Here is a 15828-nt window from a genome sequence, read left to right on the forward strand (position 1 = left end):
AGGGGAGATAATGGAATGTGGTCTCAGCAAAGGGAATGTCCATAGTGAAATGGCCTGAAAAGCCAGTTCCTGGGGAAGGGGTAAGGATTTAATTGCTCAATCAAACCTAACAGAAAACAAGGTCTTTATTCTGAAGGAAAAATAAATAAAAGGTATTTCAAGTACTAATTTGTGGAAGGAGAATCAGATTTTTCTTGTGCCACTCCAGAGGGCAAAGTAAGACCATTTGGTAGATGCCAAGAGAGACAGATTTTAGCTCAAAGTGAGGTGTTTTTTAATTCAAGGAGATAACACATTTTTAGTAATAAAAATAATGGTGCCCGGCTGGCATGGCTCAGTGGTTGAGTGTCGACCTATGAACCAGGAGATCATAGTTCGATTCCTGGTCAGAGCACAAGCATGAGTTTCGGGCTCGATCCCCATTGTGGGGCGTGCAGGAGGCAGCCAATCAGTGATTCTCTGTCATCATTGATATTTCTATCTCTCTCCCCATCTCCCTTCCTTTCTGAAATCAATAAAAATATATTTTTAAAAATAATGGCTATGACTTACTAAGGATTTACAATGTCTCTGGCACTATTCTAAGAGCTTTACATGAATTAACTCATTTTAGCCCCAACTAGGATTTTAGACCCATGACCTCATTTCACTATTATCCTCATTTCACAGGAAGAACTGAATATATCTGTCCAAGGCCCGACAACTAGAAAGTGGCAGATTTGAATGCATGGAGTCTGACCTCAGAGCTGGGATTCTGACTGCGCGGTTCAAGCAGAGGCTTGTGGAGTGATGGTGTGTGTGTCGGGGGGTGGGGGGGGGGGAGTGTCACAGGCGGAGCAAAGCCTGGCTGGGATGAGGAAACTTACACGAGACTAATAGCTACGTTTATTGAACATGTGCCAGGTGTCAGGCACTGGACTAAAAATTTCACATACGTTAAAGGAGATTATCCAGTGAAGCACAGCAGAGTGTTGAGTACATTGTAAATACTCCAATCTTACTGTCAAATCAAGTACAAGAAGGGGATAAAGATATTTTCAGACATGCAAAGACTCAAAAACATAACCCAAACAAAACGCCTTTGCCTATTTCAGCCGTGGGCAAACTAATGAATAAAATGAAATGAATAAAACTAAAAAAAAAAAAAAAAAAAGACCGTACCCTTTTATGTAGTGATGTTTACTTTGAATTTATATTAGTTCACACAAACACTCCATCCATGCTTTTGTTCTGGCCCTCCGGTCCAGTTTAAGAACCCATTGTGGCCCTCGAGTCAAAAAGTTTTCCCGCCCCTGGGCCCTATTTCTTAGGACCTTACTGGAAAATGTGCTCTGTTAAAACAAAAGGATAACCAAAAATGAAAATGACTTACAGCGCAAGAAACAGGAGAGGAAAGGATGATGGTGAAGGGAGGGTTCACGATGACAGCTGTCACCAGGCACGAGGACAAATCAACTCACAGTGGATCACAAGGACCATGAGAGCCTTTTTTGAAAGGTAAAAACAATGGGATATTTAATGGGTCAGAACGACTTGAAAGGAGATTCAGACTACTGTCAAAGAGCTTCAGGCTGAGTTAGTGATCAGCAATAAAAAACTAAACTGCTTGAAGTTATTAACTCCAGGGAAAATAAAGACAGGTTCAGAATTTTTAAAAAAATCATGGTATACTACTTGTCTCAGGGGTGAATAGTATTTACATAGTCATATCATGTAAACCCTTCATATTGGTCTAACCAAAAACTTGATAGAACAATTTTTGGAAGGTGGGGGCCAGAGGAGGATGGACAGAAGGGAAGGGGGAATACCTGTGTGGTGAGTGAAGGAAGAGCCAAGAGAGTTAGTTCCCCATCTAGTTTACAAAACAGAAAAAAAATCAAGAAATAACAATTAAGCATATGGTTTAGAGGCATGACAGTAAACATCAAAATGATCAGCTATAAAATTGAAAGTGGTTGTCTCTGAAGAGTGGGTAAGGAGGTCTGGGTTTTGCTCTTTTTCTTAACAAAACTTGTTGAATTTCTTGATTCTTTAGGCTAAGTGTATGTATAATGATAATGATAAAAACAAAAATGCTTCAGATTTATTCGGTTTTATAAAGCATTTCTACCTATTGACTCTCACAGAGTTTTTGTAGACAGATTTTTCACACCAGACACACATTGTCCTTTTTTGGATTACATGAATTCCTTAGTAGCATGGTCAACAGATAAAATTGCTTTGTGAACAGTTTGAAGTTATGGCCAGGCAGAGTTAATCCTGAGTAGATCCTGGACATGAGGCTTGCTTGTTTTAATTGAGGGTGGAAATAAAGTGGAGTATCTTTTCCCAACTTCTCAATATTTCCCAAACAAAACAGCAACCATATTTGAGGAATAGAGAATGGTGGGAATTATCAGCATAGAGGGTTTGCTCGTAAGAATAAGGATCGATAGGTAAACACTGGAGATTGCTGCCTCGCACAACCACTTCAAAAATACAACTAAAAGACAAAATGGACATCATCCAGAACCACAGGAAGGCTGGCTGAGTGGAAATTCTACAACTAGAAGAAAAGAGAAAAGCATACCGAGACTCAGAGGAGGTGCAGTGCGGAAGTAAAATACATAGGTACAGAGGCGCATGCGGAGAGGGCTGGCGGCTGAGGACACGGTTGTCTTTTTCAATCGGGAGGGAGTTTCAAGCTCTGAGCTCCAGTTCCGGGCGAGTCTCTGGGGACCCAGACTCATACGGGAGAAACTGGACTGTCTGGCATCAGTCGGAACTCGAGGGCAGCTTTCTCTCGGAGGTGCTTGCAGCAATTGCCGGGACACTGAGAAGCAGCGCTTCTGAGGGCAGGACTGAGAGCAGCCATAACTGCTCGCTTCGCCCTGTTGATCCCCTGGGACCCGCCCCGCCCAAGCCATGCGGAGACTTGCATATGAAAGGCCTGGCCCTTTGCAATCTGATAATTACCTAACAAACTGCAGCTGGGCCAAGGCCCCAGGGCAACTTGCATTGTGTCACAGCTGGCTCCTGCTGGGTAGCCTCAGGCAAAGGCTAGATTAGCACCTCCTTAGAGATCCAGGAGCAAGTGTGCCCGGTGGTGAGAGTGGGACCATCCAGATTTCAGCTCCTCAGATCCATAAAGGACACACTCAGGGGGCAGACTCAGTGAGCACCAAAGCCCCATTGAAGCAAGTCTTGCCCCGGAGGGGTGTCTCCAGCACAGAAGTTCTCCCACTGCAGACACAGCTGATTCTCACAGCCAATTGGCCTGAAGGTCAATCCCTCCCAGTGTTACCTACAACAATCAAGGATTAACTACAACAAGACTGTGCACAAAGCCCACAAGGGGGTGCACCAAGAGTGTCTACCTCAGGTAATTGGGAAGGCTGAGCCACTGGACCTTATAGGACACCTAGCACAGAAAACCACTCTATCGACACAGTGAAGCATAAAAAAATGCGGAGACAAAGAAACAGGACACAAATGACAGAAAGGGAGGAAAGCAAACTACTGGATATAGAGTTCAAAACCACACTTTTAAGGTTTTTCAAGAATTTTCTAGAAACCGCTGACAAACTTAATGAGACTCTCAAGAAATCTAATGAGACCCTCGAGGTTGTGATAAAGGACCAACTAGAAATTAAGCATACACTGACTGAAATAAAGAATATTATACAGACTCCCAACAGCAGACTAAAGGATCACAAGAATCAAGTCAAAGATTTGAAATATGAAGAAGCAAAAAACACCCAACCGGAAAAGCAAAATGAAAAAAGTATCCAAAAATATGAAGATAGTGTAAGGAGCCTCTGGGACAGCTTCAAGCGTACCAACATCCGAATCATAGGGGTGCCAGAAGAAGAGAGAGAGCAAGATATTGAAAACCTATTTGAAGAAATAATGACAGAAAACTTCCCCTACCTGGTGAAAGAAATAGACTTACAAGTCCAGGAAGTGCAGAGAACCCCAAACAAAAGGAATCCAAAGAGGACCACACCAAGACACATCATAATTAAAATGCCAAGAGCAAAAGACAAAGAGAATCTTAAAAGCAGCAAGAGAAAGACAGTCAGTTACCTGCAAGGGAGTACCCATACGACTGTCAGCTGATTTCTCAACAGAAACTTTGCAGGCCAGAAGGGAGTGGCAAGAAATATTCAAAGTGATGAATAGCAAGAACCTACAACCAAGATTACTTTATCCAGCAAATCTATCATTCAGAATTGAAGGTCAGATAAAGAGCTTCACAGATAAGAAAAAGCTAAAGGAGTTCATCACCACCAAACCAGTACTATATGAAATGCTGAAAGGTATCCTTTAAGAAGAGGAAGAGGAAGAAAAAGGTAAAGATACAAACTATGAACAACAAATACACATCTATCAACAAGTAAATCTAAAAATCCAGTGAATAAATAATCTAATAAACAGAATAAACTGGTGATAATAATAGAATCAGGGGCATAGAAAGGGAGTGGACTGCCTATTCTTGGGAGGAAAAGGGGTGTGGGGGATGCGGGAAGAGACTGAACAAAAATCTCGCACCTATGGATGAGGACAGTGGGGGGGGGGGTGAGGGCAGAGGGTGGGGGGGAACGGGTGGAGGGGAGCTATGGGGGGAAAAAGAGGAACAACTGTAATAATCTGAACGACAAAGATTTAATTAAAAAAAAAATACCTTCACAATAGTTCAGAAGTGTGACTGTGCTAAGTTTTTAGAATCAGACACAGTTACAAACGATTGTCACTGCCCAAGGGTTTATACAATCATTTCTCTGATTCATCATTGTTATCATCTGGACATTCCTGTTTGTCAGAAAGGTGGGAGTTTTCACTTTAATTGTGATATGGAATTCATTAATCATTTGTTATCATCTTAATCAAGAGGAATGAATATTGTAATAAACACTCACTGATAGCCTCCAGTGCACTAAGATGCTATTTATGAAAAACAATGCACTGGTATAGTTCAGAATGTTCCCTCCGCCTTGGGTGTGCTTACTCATTTGCTGGATGCTCTCCGAAGCCTTTTGATGGTAAAGGAGAAGTACTAGGTGCTCTCTTCAGTGTGTTAACTGAGAGCACAATGTCCAGTCTTTGGTCCACACGCAAATGCTATTATAGGACCTGACTTAAAAATACTGTGGCTTCCCCTTCCTACCTGGTACGCTTCTTGGAAACCCCGTATCATCACATCATCACATGATTGATCGTTGTCATTTTGTCAGTGCCGACCATGTTGCTTCGCATTTTGGCAGGTGTTCAGCGATTGCTTGTTGAATGACTCCATCTTTGATTAGTAAACTTTTCCATCAGTCAAGTCATTCAGGTAACAGGAAAAACTCAGGACTTAATAGTCTTCCGTGTTCGGGAGATTATTATTATTATTGTTGCCAGTCTTATTTCTACTACAGATGCAATAATTTAAACTTACCTACCAAAGTATGCAATTTTATTGACTACAACTTCTCTCTTGTCTTCAGTTTCCTAAACTGTAAAATGAGGGAGACATTTTCTAACAATACTTGATAAGCAACTGAATGGCTATGTTACCCACAGCATGTCATGCAAATACAAAGCACTAATAATGTTATTACAATTATAAGATCCGCATGAGTGGTCAGGATCTCTAATTCTATAATCATATTGCAAAAACAAGATGTACTCAGCTCAAACAAAAGAATCTTCTGTCAGAAGTATCATCACAGATAATCATAGGCAAATGTGCTGGTGTCTGCACTTTTCATCTAAAAGTGATGTCTGTTACTTTAAGTACGACAATCTTGCTCTTTACAACATATTAAAAATAGATACTTATTGAAATGCAAAATAGCTATTGCTGATAGGTATCTTGATGGAGATAAAAAGAACAGTTTTTAGAATTGAAACTACTTAGTATAATGGCAGAAACAAAGACCAATAAATGAGAAAACTCAGTGTGTGTGCTGATATTAGTGTGGGGATAGCAGATACTGAGGGTAGAAAGCAAGACAAGAAAGGTGAGCTGGGGTCAGACTGGGGAGGGCCTTGAATCCTCTATTACCTGGAGCAATTGTACCTCATGCTGAGGTGAACAGGAAATCTTGATGCTGTGTGAGCAGATATCTGGCTGTTAGGTAAACCATGTTTGGGAGGCTAGTCTCATAATGAAATGAAGCAGAGACCAAGAGCAAGGGGATAATCCTTGCTCTCACAGAGTACAGATTTTTTTTTAAACAGTAGTTTTGTCCTAGAGCAGTGGTGGTTTTAAAAAATATATTTGTATTGATTTCAGAGAGGAAGGGAGAGGGAGAGAGAGATAGAAACTAAACTGTTACCCAAAGTCATTATCAAACTTACAGTGCCATCAAGTGTATGAGGCACCCTAGCTGGTTTGGCTCAGTGATTACAGCCTCAGCCTGCGGACTAAAGGGTCACAGGTTTGATTTAGGTCAAGCGCACATATCTCAGTTGCAGGCTCAATCCCTGGTCCCGGTTAGGGCGCATGTGGGAGTCAACCAATTGATGTGTCTCTCTCTCATCAATCTTTCTGTCTCCCTCCTTTCCATTCTCCACCCCCCCCCCAAAAAAAAAGTGTTTGAAGGGGGAGGGGGATGGAGAGAGGGTTGGTGGAGGTAGGAGAGGGCATAGAGGGGATAAATGGTGATGGAAAAAAACAAATAAAAAGTACATGAGAGTTTTCTATAAATTAAGCAACTCCACTTTCTCACCAAACATAAAAAAAATCGATCGATTCTTAAGTTTCTGCCAATCTGGTAGGTATAAAATGGTAACTCACTGTTTTTAACTTGTATTTCTCTGATCACTAATGAAGTTAAGAATATTTCCATATGTTTATTGGCCATAATGCTCCCCCTTCTGTGTAATACCTAACCAAATCATTTGCCCATTTTCTGGTTGGTTTGCATTTCTTCTTCCTTAAAAAAAATTACACACACACACACACACACACAAACACACACACACAGAGATTGATTTCAGAAAGAGGAAAAGGAGGGAGAGATAGAAACATCAATGATGAGAGAGAATTGTTGATCGGCTGCCTTCTGCACGCCCCCTTCTGGGGACTGAGCCTGCAACCCAGGCATGTGCCCTAACCAGGAATCTATCTGGGACCCCCTGATTCATCGGCGGATGCTCAACCACTGAGCCATATCGGCAGTTGTATTTCTTTATTGATTTCCCAGGCCGCCTCTGTCTTATATCAGATTTCCTATTTCTATGAATCTGTTTTTAGTATCTGTTTTTGGATTAATTTTATTTTATTATTTAAAACGGATCAGCTAAAAATCTATTCTCATTGAAAGCTTCAGTGAAGGAATATATAAGAAATTTTTGAAAACAGTCAGTAATCACTGAGGATTCCTGTGCCACCAGAGGGAGCCCCAGGGGGTCCATGAAGGTGCAGCACGCACAGCACTGAAGCTATACGAAGGGTAGGGGAGCCTAGTTGTACCCAGCACTTCATGAGCATTTTTCATATTACCTACAGCAAGATCTCAGGGTTTAAAGCTTTTTTGCAGTATGTCTCATCTTTCCCTATCTTTGTTTCAGTTTCCCATATCACTATGGCACAGTAAGACACATCATGAAATAACTATTGCTCACAGGATTTTTTTTTTTGGAAGAAAATCATGTTATCCTAATTGATTCACAAACAATCACATCACAAAAGCTGGTTTAAGGAGGCCATACAAACATTGGCCCTGCCTCAAACACAATACCATCTCAGTGAACTTCCATACAGTAAGAATACCCTCTCCCATTGCAATCCTGAGGCAAGGGAACTATTAATGATAGAAGAGGTTAATTGCTACTTTTATACTTTTACTATCAATTATATTTTTTCACTAAATTAATTTGGTCATGAGAGACGATTTTCTTTTTCTTACATATCCTTTTTTTTTAATTCAACTTCCATTCTGATCACTCATGGTCCAAGAACACCCAAATAATAACCAAAAACAAAAACAAAAAAGCAAAAAATAAAAATAAGTAAATAAATAAAAAAACAAGCCAACCCAAACAGAGGTTAAAGATTGGTCTTCGAATGTTATAGTCAGTGAGTCCACACTTGCCTGAGATCTCACTGACATAAAACCACATCCACAACTCAGTGGCCACAAACCATTCAGCAGAACTTCCTTAACTGTAAGCTGTTTGAAGCTCCCAGTTTGAGAACTACTGGCTATTTTTTTAAAGCTGTGAATAGCTGTAGAGATATAAACAGGGGTCAGAGGAACCAGCTCAGCTGTGGCCCGGTGCCAAAATGTGGCCAATCAAGGCTCTGAGGACGTCACAGCACTGTTTGCCAGCGCGGGGGCCTTCTCTGCCAGCTTACAGACGTATTGGGCCTTGGTTTTAGGATGGAAAGTCGGCAGCCTCCAACCGAGAAATGATTTTCCGTGTCTTACATCAGGCTAATCCACTGGCAAATCTGCCCTGTCTCAGCACCTCGCTGAAACCCTCCCCAAGTTTACGGTCACCCTGGTCCTGGGCACACTCCCAACCTGTTACATGTCACAGTGACACGGGGCAAGCTGCTGATGCTCTGGGTGCCCTCATGCTCCTGATAAGTGATGTCAGGCCTTGAGGGCTTAGCATTACTTCCTCCACTGACACCCCAGAGACGGCAGGATCCCGGCTGTGGCTGACAGCAGAGCCCACAGCCATGCCAGTTGGGCCAGCAGGCCTGGTTGCCAGGGTGCAGCAGCAGGTGAGCCAACAGCAGGTGGTGGAGCTGCTGGGGGCGTCTGACTGGCTGGTGCCGGCCTGGGCACAGCTCTCATCTGAGGTACCTGGCAGGCCAGAGGGGCCATGCGGAAGGTGCAGCTTCGAGTTCCAGAAGGCATCACAACAGGGTGGCAGTTTGGCATCTACAAGTGTTAGGGGCAGAAATAGAAAGGTGGAGACTAACTATAATGAGCAGAAATATTAACCGTGCTCTGTTAACCATGATTGTTCTGTTCTGAGTAGAAAAAGCACATTCTAACCTGGATGAGAGTTGCATGCCCCAGGACATGGGAGTTAACATCGGAATGTAGTCCATCCTCCTTTTCCAAGAACTGCCTATCATCATGGAAAGTTTAACAACCGTGTTGCTGAAAGTCTTGTCCCAGAAGCACCCACTCTTTGCAATACCCCAGCCTGCATTGCCTGTAACCATTACACCTTGCCTACTTCCCCACGTCTGTAATTCCTACTTTCCCACGCAATCATTGTCCTTCTACCCAATATAAACAGCTCGCTTATGGGAAGGGTAGAACAGATTTTCATGGGTGACCTGCTACTCTCCTATATTATCAGCATTGTTGCAATAAACATTCATATAGGATTCAACCCTGTATCTGCTTAATGGGCTTAAGAAGTGACAGGCAGCCCTGACCCATTGGTTGTCCGGTTTCACAAGTTCAAAACTCGGAGATTGCCCAGTAGGATTTTTAATGGCCTTCCTGAATCTCTATTCCAGCAGTTTTCAACAGATCAACAGCTGTCTGGTGTAAATGTCCTCTCTTGAACCATAAATCCACTTTGGAATAGGTCCTATAATAGAGTTGCATCTTAATGGTCACCTTGCATAATAAGGTTGCATCTGATTGGTTAATTCATTTTTTTAATATATTTTTATTGATCTCAGAGAGGAAGGGAGAGGGAGAGAGATAGAAACATCAATGATAAGAGAGAATCATTGATCAGCTGCCTCCTTCATGCCCCCTACTGGGGATCTACCACAACTGGGGCATGTGCCCTGACCAGGAATCAAACTGTGCCCTCCAGGTTCATGGGTTGAGGCTCAACCACTGAGCCATGCTGGCCGGACTGATTGGTTAATTCTTGGTACCAGAAATCCTTATATACACTTTTTTTTTTTAAGTCATTTTGGAACAAAAAGAGTAGGTAATTACTACTAGTATTATTATTTGTAACTCTATCAAACTTATTCCTATTTTTTGTCAGATCAGAAAAAAATACATTTTTTTGACGGGCCACAGAATTTTAGTAATTAGTTTGTGTGCCATGAAATGAAAAATGTTGAAAATCGCTGCTGTATTCCTAGAGTGTTCTACAGCCATCACAGTCTTGCTCTTCCCTAGACTGCGGGGCCAATTCTGAAGGTGGAAATTTAGTGCATTAGCCTAGTCACTTCCTACACATTAAGTGTGTCCTGTTCTAATCTTGTTGGCCAGAACTAGCAAGGAGATTCTGCCGCCTCCTAAACCCTCATTGCAAGTAACAAGATTTGTGTTTTGTTTTTCATTCACCAGGTTCCCATCTGAAAATCAGCACCTCCATGACTGTGTTCCTGAAGAGACCCAAGGCCTGTGCTAAAACCGAGGGCAGTGACATGAACTCTGGACTCTAATCCTCAAGGCACTAACAACAGGAATGCAGAGTGGCTTTATGAAGGTGGAGTGTCTGCTTGTTTGTTTTCCCACACTGATTTCTGGAACAGAGATAATCCTGGAATATGGACAGGCCACAAGCCAAGTCGGTTGGCTGCTTCTCCCTTAGTCCTGGTTGCTAGGAATCTGAAAAATTATTTTATGTTTGATGACTACAGCTTTGCTTAAACATTTCTTGACTTATTTATTTATTTATTTATTTATTTATTTATTTATTTATTTATTTATTGAATCAGTGAATATTTTTGCTATCTGCTTTGGAATACAGCGGAATATAAAGGATTGACAGAATCCCGCCATCAAGAGCTTATGGTCTAGCAGGAGCAAGTTGTAACTAGGTAAGTGCTACAAAGACTGAGAGTAAGCTTACAACAGGAGGACTTAACCTCAACTAGTTAACATTTATTACTAGATATTTGCTTTTTACTCTTGTTTTTTAAATTGTTTTGGTTTTACAGTCTAATTTAAGTCAATGCAAATTCACTCATAGAATTTGCATAGTTGTAGGCAAAGGTGCGTTTGCGCTTGTAATCACTTTCAAATATCCCTTCTTTCACAAAGAATTTGAGGTGATGTATCATGGGAGTATGTACTAGAATTTCTGAGCTGGGGTTTTCACTGATGCAACTACTGACTTAACAAGAAAACTCTAAGTGATATAGAAGCTGATTCAACAGGAAAGGAGAGAATATGGGGGTAAGAGCTAGTGCAACTCCTTAGCCAGTCTAGAATGAAGAGAAGAAAGAAGAGGCCAGGCAAGTGACATCCATGGGTCTGGCTCTAGCATCTGAACTCAGTAAAGCTGGATGTAGAGAACTGGAAAGGGTCTGCTCCAGCAAAAGGTTTCCATGCAGGAATGATGGCCCAGGGTGGCCAGAGCATCCCAATTTATAAGAGAAGCTTGGAATTTAGATTTTTTAATGAAATTCTCAATTTTTAATGTCAACTTAAAACTTTTAAACACAATTGTGCAAGCTGAATAGAATGTCTGCCTTTTTGCGATCTGTAATTTAGACTCTGCATTTCATTATGACTTTTTTTAAGCCAAGTTATTATTATTATTATTATTATTATTTTAAACTATTTATTTATTAAATTAATTGGGGTGACAGTGGTCAACATGAACATACAGGCTTCAGGGTGTGGGTTTCTATGTTACAAGATCTGTATATTGCACTGTGTGCCCACCACCCAAAGTCAAATCTTCTACTGTCACCTTCTACTGTCACCCTTCATCCTCTTCTTTCCCCCTTACCATGCTGCTATTTGTGTTCACGAATTTCAGTTTTATATCCCACATGTGAGTGATAAGCTCTTTTAATTACCCTCTTCTAGATGTACCTTTCTCTAGAAAGGGAAACCAGTGGGGGACAACGTTCTTTAAACTTTTTAGTCTGTAAAACTTTTTCCTCTGTAAAGAAAACTTCTCTGGGAAGCCGGGGACAATGCCCTTTGATCTACTTCCTTTCTCAGCCAGGTCACTTTGAGATACTAGAAGCCAGTGAACAAGGCTGGGGGTGAAGGTTGGCTGTAGGGAGGGAGAGATGAGTCCTTCCTCTGCAGCTCAGAGTGGGAGAAAAGCTGTGGCACAGCCTTTGGGGCCTGAGCTTGAGTCTCCTCAATGAATCTTTAAAAGGGGAACTACGTTAATGCAGCCAAGAGGATAATCAACAAATGTGGGTTTTAGTCAGATCTTGCCTATTTCATTACATACCCAGTGAGCAGACAGATTAAAAAGTTAACTCAGCTTATTTTACTTCTCCTAAATAATTTTGACTAAAAGTCTAAAAAGTGAAGTGATTATTCATTTAACCTAGATTTAGAGATAATCTGTTGACCATCCAAACCTGTAGAGAATGTTTATGAGTTTCTTTGAGCCAAACTGATGGCAATGCCAGGGAACAAGATCACAAATGCTCCAGAGGATAACAGTTTTGCAGCTTCTTTTATGCATTTGAAATGCAGGAGGGAATTTAAGAAAGATTACAGGGAGATGGGAGGCACATGGTGGGGACTGGATTACAAGACAGTTAAGATGATGTGCTCTCAAGGGTGGTTATGGCTAAGGTGTGTTAACCTAGATGCACAGAAAAAATGAACAGGGCTTGCTTATGGCAAAGACAAACCTTTTACTAAAGAAGATGTATGCCTGGGGCATGACCACCCACATGACCTGCCCAGTTAGGAATTTATGATCAGATCACCACCAGAGGTTACTTTCCAACAACCCCCCCTTTTCTGTCCACAAATCTATTCATGTATTCACATTGCAAATGTGGACTAAACTCTTTCAAAATAAAAACCATAATATGACTGCGTTTATTACCTCCCTGGTACTTTCTATTTAGCACACTGACATAACATTGATTGGCTTATTAAATATAAATTTAATAGTTCATAAGCCTTATACTTAATATTTTCTTGTATCAGTGAACAAGGTTCCTTTTCTTCAGGGACATTAGATTTTTCTCCCAGTGCATGGCTCAATATTAATTTCCCATCCTCTTTCTGTATGCCTTCCCTAAAATGGAGACTACAGAGACTGGAAATATCTTTTGAGATCCTGCTTGAATGCCTTGAACTATTTGCTTATTTCTGAGAAATAGGGTCTAAAAGCCTACAATAAGCAGCCCAAAACTTCTAATTCAAGCCAGCAGTGCTTGTCTTTGCATAATGACATCTCTAGGTTATGTGCTAAAGTGAGTCTTAGACATGGTAATCCTTGTTTTGCCCACTTCTTTAGTTTGTGGGCTGTGCTTGACAGTTTCATGTATACTTCTAGCCTTTCTTATAAAAGTCAATGACACATAGGTTAAGCAGCAAAAATAAATAATATGCAAATTCTGAACCTGAATAGTAAACTCAATCCTCAAAAAGTGAATGCAAAAATCTAGCATCAAATGCATGTAAAATTTTGATCTCATTTTATTTCTACTATTTACAATTAAATTGTTTATTTTAAATAATGGAGAGGGCTGGCCAGGTAGCTCAGTTGGTTAGAGCATCGTTCTGATACACCAAGGTTGCAGGTTCAATCCCCAATCTGGGCACATCCAAGACTCAACCAATGAGTGCATAAATAAGTGGAACAGCAAATCGGTGTTTCTCTCTCTCAAATTAATCAATCAATCAATAAATTTTTTAAACAGTGGAGAGTAACAAAGCATGTAAATAAATGTAATACCCCAAGTTATTTGACTTTTTAGTTTTCTAAGGCAATGGTCTCCAAAGTCTGGTGTTTGTCCTTCAGGACTATGCAAGACAATCCATTGGAGCATGGGAAGAAACTATTATATAAATATTTACTTATATTTTTATTACATCCTTAAAATATTTGTGTACTGTATTATGTACCTTATGTATTGGTACAGTGATACACATATATAATGTAGAAATAAATAAGTAATATGCAAAAATGTTTGGAGAGCACTCTTAAAGTTCATACACTTTAATTTCATACATTTTGTTCAAATTCTGAGAAAGCTGTGGGATAAATTTTCATTTTCAAAATGAGTAAACTGAAATGCACAGCTAGGTATAAAATATTAAATGATTACATTTGGAATAGTTACTTTTCTCATTTTTAATCTACTTTTTAATATAGATGATATATATAAATTTTCATTTTCACTTGGAAAATACATTTATAAATAAATATATCTGAATATGTAAGATCATAAATGCATACATATAAACTTAACTGATTGTATAACAGATTTCACATATATACCCTCAAAAAAATTGAAATAAAACTAATGTGCAATAAGAATTATAATGCTGATAATACATCTAGTAACCTCATCCCAGATGTTTTGTTTTATGAAACAGGCCTTTCTTTTATTTTTTAAAATATATTTTTATTAATTTCAGAGAAGAAGGGAGAGGGAGAGAGAGATAGAAATATAAATGATGAGAGAGAATCATTGATCAGCTGCCTCCTGCACACTCACTACTGGGGATCGAACCAGAAACCCAGGCATGTGCCCTGACCAGGAATCGAACTGTGACCTCCTGGTTCATAGGTCGACACTTGGCCACTAAGCAACACTGGCCTGGCCAGACAAGCCTTTATTGAACATGCTATTTAGGTAGACATGATTCTATAGTAAGCTGGCATTAATTAGATGTGCGTGCTTTGTTGTGTGAAGATCTTATTTCACATCTTTATTTCTATCTCTGTAATATATATATTTGTATATGATATATGTATATGTAGACACACACACACACACCCGCAGTTGCCAAAGATAGAGTCCTTAGGGTCTATCACTGGTAGACTACAGTCTTTGTACCAAAGGAACCTCATTCCAGGAGGTGTGAAAGCACAAAGAATGTAACTATTGAGTCATTGCAGCTATGTTTCTTTCACCAGTACCCTCAAACTATTGGCTGAAATTTCTATTTAAGAAAAAAAAGTTAGCCTTTCTGTGTGAACAACAGAAAGAGGATACATCAAAAGCCAGGTTGGGGTGCATGGTGAGGAAAGGCTGGCATTATATAAGAAATTAAGTCCACACAGTCAGTGAGAGAAAAAGCAGAGAATCAAGAGAGGTGCTATCAACAGAAGTCACTAGAGAACAAAACATGTCAAACAAAATAAGCAGCTTAAATTATAAAGAATAAAAGAGATTGAGAAAACCCTTTGAAACATGCAACATCTATTTCCACCACTCTAATCCTTTAAAGCTCTATATTCTTTTCTTTGGTCATTTGCCCTAAATTACTTAAAACAAACACTTAACAAGAGACAGATTAATTGAGTTAATCTTTTAGCTTTTGGCTAAACTGAGATGAGGCCAACAAATGTATCAGCATTTAATGGATAAATTTTGAATAAGTATGGGATTCAGTTAATATCCTCAGCCCAATTATATATTTTTTAGCCCAATCACTTTTAATATGCATATTGACATGGTCTTACTCCAATAAACATTAGGTTCTTTGAACAAATATGACTTAAAAATATTTTCAGTCCTCTAGTAGCAAAACTCATTGATCAGAGATGACTAAAATTTTTATCCTTTACAATTTATAATTTCCAACATTTTGATGTTTGAATATTCCAATAATATCTAAAAATTTCCAATATATAGTGTTCAACAAATGTGAAATACTAATAGGAAATCTTTAAAATTACAACTAACTCTCACTAGAATGTGAATGTATATAACAAAAGGAATAAAAGTAAATGGAAGTCTTCACTTGCTGAAATTCTTTTGTTAATGGCATCAGGAATGTTTTCTAAAACGATTTAAATAATAGACACAAGATGATAAGATCATTTTAGCAATACTTGACACCGTTAGTTGCATATCTGTTTCAATTTACTGGCAAAAATAGTATCAACTGAAACACTATAGAGTTGCAGCAGTATTTCTCAACTTAAATTAGATGCACCTATAGTATCTAATGAATTCAATACAGAAAGGTTATCACATAG

At 39.7% G+C, this 15828-nt stretch overlaps 2 pseudogenes; both read right to left on the reverse strand.

The window, feature by feature from the left end:
- Positions 1-7471: 7471 nt before the first annotated feature.
- LOC132227280 (ATP synthase subunit g, mitochondrial-like) lies at positions 7472-8351 on the reverse strand (annotated as a pseudogene).
- Positions 8352-8400: 49 nt separating this feature from the next.
- Positions 8401-8837, reverse strand: LOC132216769 (coiled-coil-helix-coiled-coil-helix domain-containing protein 2-like; annotated as a pseudogene).
- Between the last annotated feature and the right edge of the window lie 6991 nt (positions 8838-15828).

Source organism: Myotis daubentonii, chromosome 1 (assembly GCF_963259705.1).
Source record: "Myotis daubentonii chromosome 1, mMyoDau2.1, whole genome shotgun sequence".
NCBI classification, from domain to species: Eukaryota; Metazoa; Chordata; class Mammalia; order Chiroptera; family Vespertilionidae; genus Myotis; species Myotis daubentonii.